A 7,691-nucleotide genomic window follows, 5' to 3' on the forward strand; every position below is an offset into this window, starting at 1 on the left:
CCACCGCCCGGTTCCCACTGCCCCGTTCTCACCGCCTGGTTCCCACTGCCCAGTTCCCACCGCCCGGTTCCCACCACCCCATTCCCACTGCCTGATTCCCACTGCCCAGTTCCCACCACCCGGTTCCCACCACCCCATTCCCACCGCCCGGTTCCCACCGCCTGATTCCCACTGCCCAGTTCCCACCACCCGGTTCCCACCACCCCATTCCCACTGCCCAGTTCCCACCTCCCAGTTCCCACCGCCCCATTCCCACCGCCCGGTTCCCACTGCCCGTGGAGTTCACACCACTCCCTCCCACTCCCAAGAAACCTGGGGAGGATGGCACTGGGACGTTGATTTTGGAAACAACACTTTCCCAGCCCCTTTCGCTCCTTTTCCTAAATACACACTTGCAGTCCACTTGGGGCTGCTTCAGTCTTTTTTTTTTTATAATATGGAATGCTCCACACATGTGGTGCCACCCTTGCGCAGGGCCATGCTAACCTCCTCTGTATCCTTCCAGTCTTCGCACACGTGCTGCCAGGCGAGCACGGCTGCTCCAGTCTCCAGCGCTCGCTGACAACAGCAACAAAATCAGTTGCCTTCAATGTTCTCTTCTTGGAGAAAAGAGGAGCCCAGCTCTCCCCCGATTCCCATAGGGGGCAGACTATCTCAGCAGAGCATTAATTTCCAGAACTTTCCAGAAAGGCCTCAGCTCACCCTTCAGAGGATTCTCACAACCACGGCTTCTTGGGGGAACAAACTTCTTTCCCAGAGTTAAAGCGTTGCGCCTTCCCTGGGGGCCCAGTGCCCCGTGGTCCTCCCAAGGGGACACCCCGAACGGTAGCCTCAGGCGGAAAAAGGGCAACTTGGTAACCACACTTTGTAGGTGTGTGACCAACACTGTCACGTAGTCTTTCCCTTCCCCTCGCTGTCCCAATTTCACCCTCAAACGTTCTATTCTTCAGCTAAAAAAACAAACAAAACACCAACTCCCTCTTTTCTCCTCTCTCTTTCCTGTCCTTCTGTTCTTACATAAACGTTGCTGGTAACTATGGTGCTTTATCACTAGATCCGTATCTGGCTGAATTAAGTCTTTCTGAGTGTCCTGCCTCCCTCCCCCGGGAACCCAGGAACGAGGCTCTGTCTGGATGAGAATGCCCTGGGCAGGCCCTGTGAGCCGGGAACCTAGTGGGCAGGAGAGGGGCCCCTCTCTGCTTGGGGTGCAAGCAGGCGCTGGGGCGGGGGCGTGCTCTTGGGGGAAATGTAACTTTAAATGGGCCGCAGGAATGAAGCAGTGAAAGTGCCGGAGACGCCTGGCCTTTGAGGCTAAAGCCTCTGGTGTTGATATGGTTGCTCCTGAGCCGCAAGCAGCAGTGAAGTCGGCAGAAAAGCACTTTCAAGGGCAGGAAATCCCCAGGCTCACAGGCGAATGCCCCACCCCGGCCCTTCTCAGCCTGGCTTTTGAAAACCAAGACGTGGGACCAAATCGCAGATCGTTTTAAAATACGCTTATTCCTCTTGGGGGGCGGGGAGGGGGAGTCTCGCTGCTGAATTCTTTAGATTCTCCCAGCAAAAATGTCTGTGCTGAATTAACACTCTTCCCCCCACCCCTGCCCCAAACTTCCCAAGTATGTCTTCTATTTTCCCAGAGAACTGGAGATTCTCCTCCTCGTCCACAGGGCAACTCAAGCTGGCAGTTAGGAAAGGTTGTAGTTACTGAGAATATCGGAATAGCTTCATTTCTGCGGACTCGTGACCGGCCCCCGCATAGCTCAGTTTATAGCAACTCTTGCTCGCTCCTCCCAAACCCCTGAACGATCCAGGGCGAATGCATATCCCGCAACCACCCCACATGGCGCTGGGAATGCTTGTGGCTGACAACAAAAGAAGAGCTTGTGCCCTGACCGGTTTGGCTCAGTGGATAGAGCGTTGGTCTGCAGACTGAAAGGTCCCAGGTTCAGTTCCAGTCAAGGGCATGTACCTTGCTTGCGGGCACATCCCCAGGTGGGGGGTGTGCAAGAGGCAGCTGATTGATGTTTCTCTCTCATCTGTTTCTCTCTCATTGATGTTTCTAACTCTCTATCCCTCTCCCTTCCTCTCTGTAAAAAATCATTAAGATATATTTTGAGAGAGAGAGAGAGAGAGAGAGAGAGAGAGAGAGAGAGAGAGAGAGAGAGAAGAGCTTGTCTTTGGAAATATTTTTCATAACAAGTACTGGCCTTTGCCAGATGTGAGGGGTGTGTTTGGCCGGCGATGGCTGTGGTCGACTTACTTGTAGTTCTCAGGTCCTACACAAGAGGGCGCTTTGGTATCCCATTGAACAAGACCCGGAGGATTCCCGGGTTCCTGTGGGGGGTGGGGGAGGGGTGGGGAAGGAGGATTTTTAGTAAAAGTATTTATGCCCAGGGCCTGCTTACTCTTGGCAAAATTGCTTCTGACCACAGGTAGGAGAGGGAGAGTCCTGTTCTGCAGGTCCCTTGTCTTCCATACTCAGCTTGCGTGGAAGTTCGCAGCCCGTGACTGAGCTGCTTAGAGCTCACGCCTTCTGAGGAAGAAACCAGGTTGTCCAAGCGCTGTGTCATTTTGCACGGAGTCCACTGTGGGCAAAGCGGGCACATGGCTGAGGATGGTCGTCGGTCTCACAATGTCCCCAGGGGGTAAAGGCTCCCCCATGAGCCCCGCCCCCTCCCTGGTCTCCACTCCCATCTCATGAAACCCTTGTCCCTCCCACAACCCCACCTGATGCCTCAGTGTCGGAGGGAGAGCTCAGCCAAGTGCTAAGAGGGAAAAATAATAAATCTGATTAAATGAATCCCCACGGAGGTATGAATCACATGGCTCCCACCTTAACCCGTTCAGAACCAAAAACAAATCAGCAAAACTTAGTTCGAGAGAGAGCACCACAAGTAGGCTGTCGGTGGTAGAATTCTAACACTGGCCAAGGGAAGTGGGCAAGAGATTTTATGTCAGATAGATGTGGGTCCGAATCCAGAGCTCTCACAGGTGACTTTTCAATAACGTACTCAGAGGTGTGGTCGTGAGCAAAACCAGACCGGACCCTTCCCAGGATCTATACTCCAGGGAGAGACAGACAGAAACCAGTCACAGAAATGCACCTCAGTTCACAGCTGGGGGTCAATGCTACTGTGGCAGTGACTAGTGACGTTCTCCAAAGAGTGTGCCCCCCCTCCCCCCACCTTGTCAGACACATGATAGGTCTACTCTTTCCCATTCATTCCCTTTGAAGTTACATCGGGCCGTGACTTGCTTTGGCCAATGAAATGTGAACCTAAGGGTCATGTGTCTCACGGATGAGTGGAAGCTTTAAAGCAGCGGTTCTCAACCTGTGGGTCGCGACCCGTTTGGGGGTCGAACGACCCTTTCACAGGGGTCGCCTAAGACCATCGGAAAAACACATATATAATTACATATTGTTTTTGTGATTAATCACTATGCTTTAATTATGTTCACTATGCTTTAATTTGTAACAATGAAAATACATCCTGCATATCAGATATTTACATGACGATTCATAACAGTAGCAAAATTACAGTTATGAAGTAGCAATGAAAATAATTTTATGGTTGGGGGTCACCACAACAGGAGGAACTGTATTAAAGGGTCGCAGCATTAGGAAGGCTGAGAACCACTGCTTTAAAGCCAGTCACCATTGGCCACAGTCCCTTCCCACTGGGAGTGTGGGAGCATGTGTGGTGACGAAGCCTCTGCTAGGCCTGCGTCCCAGGGTGACCATGATGAGTGAGCCCTGCCCCTCACCTCCTGCCACAGGGAACATGTAGCCAAAGGGAGATGTAAACCTTTGGTAACCCACGGAGATGAGGGCCTGTTTGTTACTGCAGCAGAGTCTGGCCTATCCTGACTGGTACAGCTCCACTGAATAGGTACACGGTGTTGTGAACGGTGCAGTCGGGGAAGGGGCTGGGTAGGTAGGGTTGGTCAGGAGAATGTCTCTGAAGATGTAACAACTGAGCTGAGATCTGAGGAAGATAGGGAGGGCGCTGGAGGAAGAGCAGTCCAGATTTGGGACTAGGGGTAGAAATGTTGATGGAGAGAATTGGATGGGTCCACCCCTCTGAGCTAATTGGCAAAATGGGGCCAATAGATTTATTGAGAGGATGAGCCATAACAGAGTGAGGGCTCCCGCCTTAAGCCTGGCATGCAGTCGGTGCTCAATGCATAGAAATAGCTAGCGCTTACATGTGCCAGGTGCTACACATTCACTCCTCCCACAGGCCTATGATCTGGGTGTTATTACCTGAGTGACTAGGGCACAGCTTGCCCACCGTCACTCAGCTAGTGCGTGGTAAAACTTGGATTTGAATTCAGGACCTGTGCTCTCCTGCTCTTTTTGTTGTTGCTGTTACTGTTCTGACTGTGGTTTTAAGTCATAAAGGCAAGAAGGGCCCTTTTCCTCCCCGATTCCCTATCAGGCGAAAGTCACTGCCAATTTAAAGCCCTGTGCGGGACGATGTCCTACCACTCCACTCCTAAGGCCCATTGGCGTCCGGTATCAGTCCGCCGTGGCCTGGGGACGCTGTGTAGCAACCAGCCACAAAGTTCCGTGGCACTCAGCAGCCACATTTACTTCTCTTGGTGTGTGGTTCCTTGGAGGCAACGCTCTCGGCCGGGCTCAGCTGGGAGGCTCTGCTTCTCGCTGAGCTGGGCTGCGGTGGCTCTGCCGCCCGCGTCCCTGTTTCTGGTCATCCCTGACCAGTGCAGGCTGGGTGTGGTGTCTTAGTCAGCCGGGTAGCTTAACCAGCAGAAATGAATTTTCTCAAAACTCCCGAGGCTACAAGTCTGGGATCACGGTGTGGGCGGTGGTTCCTCCGGGGGCCTCCCTCCTTGGCGAGCAGACGGCCGTCTTCTCCCCGTGTCCTCACGGCGTCGGCCCTGGGCATGTGCTTGTGTCCCAACTTCTCTTCTTGTAAGGACACCATCAGATTCCACTAGGACCCACCCCTAGGGCCCATTTTAACTTAAGCACCCCTTTCAAGACCCCCCTCTCCAAGTGCGGTCACTCTACCTCATTTCTTTTTTCTTTTTTTAAAAATGTATTTTGTTGATTTTTTACAGAAGGGAAGGGAGAGGGATAAAGAATTAGAAACATCGATGAGGGAGAAACATTGATCAGCTGCCTCCTGCACACCCCCTACTGGGGATGTGCCCGCAACCGCAGGCCGATGCTCCATCCACTGAGCCAAACCAGTTAGGGCTACCTCATTTCTTAACATTTCTCTTTTCTGGGTTCAAAGTGTAACAGGCCCCCCCCCCACCCCCCTAGAGAAACTGGCCCATTGGAAGGACCGCGTAGAAAGATCAGAAGCCGACCTTCTGCACCTGGTGCCTTCCTTGGGCAAAGTTCTTTCCACCCTTTGCCCTCCGCACATGTTTTCCTTGGAAAACTGTCGGAACTTTATGCGTGTGCTTTTTATCTTGCTTCCCCCCTCCCCCCTTTCTTCATATTCGCCAAGCACAATCTCAAGTCATTCAGCTGCTTTCTAAATGCCAGTCTCATTGTCCCACGGTCTGGGTGGGATCTATTTTCCCGCCCTACTTCTGCCTTCCAGACCCCCTGGGGTTCCCACAGTCTCCTCTGGCCTCCCCTCCCTGGCTCCACTGTGCTGCCCACGTCTCCCCTCCCGTGAGTCACCTGCTCCCCAAGCCCACACCTGGCTGGGGCCTTTGTTCTTGGAGAATGGTAGGCTTTAGGGATGCATTTTCTCTCATCCTGCAAGGCCAGGCCCGTGAAAGGAGGGGCTTGCTACTCGGGGAGTGACTTTGCCTGGGAACCTAGTTTTTATAGCGATTCCTTCCTGTGGACTGTCCTCTGCCCCATTTACAGATGGAAACACTGAGGCCCCGAGAGGCTGTCTGCTGCTCCTCAGGTGAAGGGAGCGTTTGCTCTCTGACATTAGAAGGAACTGACTTTCCCTTTCCAGTTGGCTAATGTCCTAATCCGCCAAACTTTGGTTAAGGAGAAGTGTTTTGGTTGCTTTTTAAAAACTCTAAGTAAAGACTACGATTAGATGCTCCCAAACACTGCATCAGTTATGTTGACAATTCCAGGTTGTGTACAGATGCAGCTCCACCCGCTTGCCCACCTGCCCACCTGCCCGCCTGCCCACCTGCCTGCCTGCCCGTGCCTGCTTTCTCAGTCAGCTCGCCTGTCTGTGTCTCACCCTCAGCCTTTGCCACTCTGGCTCCTCTGCCTGGAGTGTCCTGGGCCCTCCTCCCCAGACTAAAATTCTTACTCAGTCCCCTTAGGAGTCAGAACCCCATGCGTAGATTGGGGGTGACAGTGGCTCCTACTTTGCAGGGCTAGTTTGAGAATCACTCCAATCTGCCTCCCCTCCCCCCAACCCCCCCCCCCCCACCCGCCACCTCCCCCAGCATTCGCCGCTGAACGGCCACAGTCTGGGTGGGTTCTGCTGACCCGTCAGTTTCCCTCCTGCCAGCACTGAGGGAAAATGGGGCTCCCCCAACACCCAGCTCTTGCTCCTTCCTTTGGATCTGTCTGAAGCACCTTTTTTAGGGTAAGAGGTCCATTCGTACCAGGCCACGGGAGTCCCTGCGGTCACCGGCCAAGGCCACACCAGTGGCTTTGAAGGGCTCTCCCAGCAGAGCTCCCTGCCGCTGTGGAATGACGAGCTTGCGGGAGACCCCGTGGCCTCGGCAGCAGGGCCAGTGTTTAGACTGTATTCCGCAGTCTGAACAGGAGCCGAGGCATTCTCGCCTCTCTGCCTGTCGCCGGTCCTGTGGCCGGGCGGCCTGTCCACCTGTGAAGTGCCGAGCTCCTGTGGAAGAGCGTATAGGTGAGGAATCCTCCAGGCTCCCTGCCCCCCCCCCCCCCCCCCGTTTCCTCACACTCAGCTGTGGGTGTGGCTGCCACACTCTGGGGTGGCTTTGGAAACTCTTGGCTGGCCTGGAATTTGTTCTCTCTCACCAGGAACCACACACCTAAAAGACCCATCCTCACACGTTCTTCAGGAGGCTCAGAGAGGTTGAGCGACTTCCCTTGAGTCACACAGGCAACTAGAGACAGAATTCATTAGGGACTTGGTGGCGTCAGAGAGAGAGCACAGAGTCCCGGTGAGGGCAGGGCCCACCTGGACTCACCTTCCTACCTTCCAGAGCATGATGAGACGTTGAGTAGGAAATGCTGCGAAATGTCCCTGAAGATGCAGTGGTGTGATCAAGGCCCGTTTGTGTGCAAACAGTGGGAGCAGCTGAGAAGCGGGCCCCATGCACAAGCCTGGAGGCAGACACACCAGGTTCAAGTCCAGGTTTCCTGAGTCCCAAGCCGTCACTAAACCTCCTTGTGCCTCAGTTTCCTCACCCGTGACTTCCTTGTAGTTCTCTCACTGAGCGGAGAGCTAGCACCTGTCTAGGTAAATGTCATCGCGGCTGTCGTTAACATCATGCCATGGTACTGTCATCTCCACGAAGCTTCATTGAAAGGTGCCATCGAATAAAGGCCCAATAATTGGTACAATGATGATTATTGTTGTCCTTCACAGGATTAAACCCGGAGGTGGCTTCCTGGTCCCCCCGGTGGGGAGGCTGGCCTGGAGGAGTGGGGAGCGAGTGGCCTGCAGAGGAGATGGGTGGGTTCTCGTGAAGGCTCGGGCCAGACATGAGGGCCCGGGCAGGGACCATGGGTGTTATAATATAGACTAGAGGCCCAG

The 7,691-nt window shown here is 53.9% G+C and overlaps 1 non-coding gene across 1 annotated transcript; it reads right to left on the bottom strand.

The window, feature by feature from the left end:
- Window positions 1–430: 430 nt before the first annotated feature.
- On the bottom strand, window positions 431–534 carry LOC132224275 (U6 spliceosomal RNA). Its single transcript, XR_009450632.1, has one exon. It is a non-coding gene; the product is annotated as a U6 spliceosomal RNA (small nuclear RNA).
- Between the last annotated feature and the right edge of the window lie 7,157 nt (window positions 535–7,691).

Source organism: Myotis daubentonii, chromosome 1, assembly GCF_963259705.1.
Source record: "Myotis daubentonii chromosome 1, mMyoDau2.1, whole genome shotgun sequence".
NCBI lineage: Eukaryota > Metazoa > Chordata > Mammalia > Chiroptera > Vespertilionidae > Myotis > Myotis daubentonii.